The sequence below is a fragment of the Alligator sinensis genome, unplaced genomic scaffold, assembly GCF_000455745.1.
Source record: "Alligator sinensis unplaced genomic scaffold, ASM45574v1 scaffold683_1, whole genome shotgun sequence".
NCBI lineage: Eukaryota > Metazoa > Chordata > Crocodylia > Alligatoridae > Alligator > Alligator sinensis.
Window position 1 is genome coordinate 117680 of NW_005843242.1, and position 1727 is coordinate 119406.

Sequence of the window (1727 nt, forward strand, 5' to 3'; positions counted from 1 at the left end):
CTTCCTTAAAATATCTATTGGGTTGAGAAGAAGCATGGAAGAAATTCAGCACAATGAGATGTTTTTGAAAAAATGACAACAGAGTCTAAAATTTAAGCTACTCTGCTGCTAAATCAGGTTTGAAACCACTGCAGGTGAGAGTCATCACATAACGTGACACAAAGAGAGAAAGATTTCATAGATTTCATAGACATCAGGGCTTGAAGGGACCTCGGAAGATCATCGAGTCCAGCCCCCTGCCCAAAGGGCAGGAAGTCAGCTGGGGTCATAGGATCCCAGCAAGGTAAGCATCCAGTTTGCTCTTGAAGGTGTTCAATGTGGGTGCTTGAACCACCTCCGGTGGCAGGCTGTTCCAGACCTTGGGGGCTCGGACAGGAAAGAAATTCTTCACTGTCCGAGCAGTGAAGAGAAAAGAGAAAAAGCCTGAAGGGAAAAGCTGAGGAAAGAGAAGTCTATACATCGAATGTGAAGGCTTTTATAATTTCTCTGGACTGTCACAAGGGATAGATCCTGGGGTGAGAGAACCTGGAAAGCAAACAAACACACAAGGCCCCCATGGCCTCCCCCAAAAAGCAGCAGCAAGATAAATAGCAGTCTTGGGGAGCTATCAGTTGTCACTCCAAGACTAAGGCTTGAGCTAGGCTGCGCTGCGTGAAACAAATGATCAAAGCTCTTTGAGGTATCAGAAAAAATGGCCCTAATTTGTCATGGGGTCTCACATTTCTGTGTCCAAGCAGCTCAAGAACCAGACCTACTCTCACTCCTGCAGGTTTTTTGCATAGTTCGGTCTCCCCACTCTGTAAAAAGAAATTTGTCAGGCTGCTTTTGAGGTAGCTGTAACGAAAAGTCTTCCAGACACTGAATGTCAAGGAAGCAGCCCTGTCCTTGACTTTGCAAGTGTCCTGTTTCAAGCTCTGAGTTCTCTCCCTTTCTTCTGAGTAGGCAAAGTATATGCCTCAGTTAAGGAACACAACACTGAAGCTCCCCAGCTGAATTTCACTCCATCGTACTTTCCAAGCATAATAGATTTTCCTTTTTTTCATTTGAAAGCAAATTGTCAGAGCAGTTTTAATCAGGAATCCTTAAATCTGATCCATTAGCATTGTGCTCGCAGGACATGGCTCTCCCCTCCCTTAAGCTAGGCTAAATTAATATTGCCTATGTCCAGCGCAGCTGAATTAAATGGGTAAGGCTTGTGCGGAAAGAGAATCAGGCCTAGAGTACTTAACATCTGGGGCTTGCTTTGCTAAGATTTTGCTTAGCTAAAATGGCACATTATGAAGATTCAAAAGCTACTCAGACTGCAATGTAGTACTGACTTGTTCAGGCAGTGGATGCAGGCCCTATTTATGGGGAAAGGGGGCTTGAAATGAAGGCTTATTTTTCTCCTTGCAATCCTGGAAAGAAGACATTGCCAGTGGTTGGGATGACCTTGGCAGTTCCCTGGGAATGTGCTCCTCCTCCCAGGTGGGGCACATGAAACCCACAGGGATTCCCCTTCCCCAGCCCCTGCAGGGTCAGGGCTGGCTGTTACTCAGCCAGATGAGAGGGAGACTGGGGAGCAGGCAGGAAAAGCAGTTTTCTGCCTCAGGGCCCTGGCTCCCTCCAACATCTGCTTCCCGCGGGTGCGCTGCTCCAATCCTGAAGGCTAGAACGCGTGGCAGTGACCTTGGAAAGATGCAGCAGGGAGTCAAAAGACAATAGGTCTGTCTCATCACTAAGTGTAG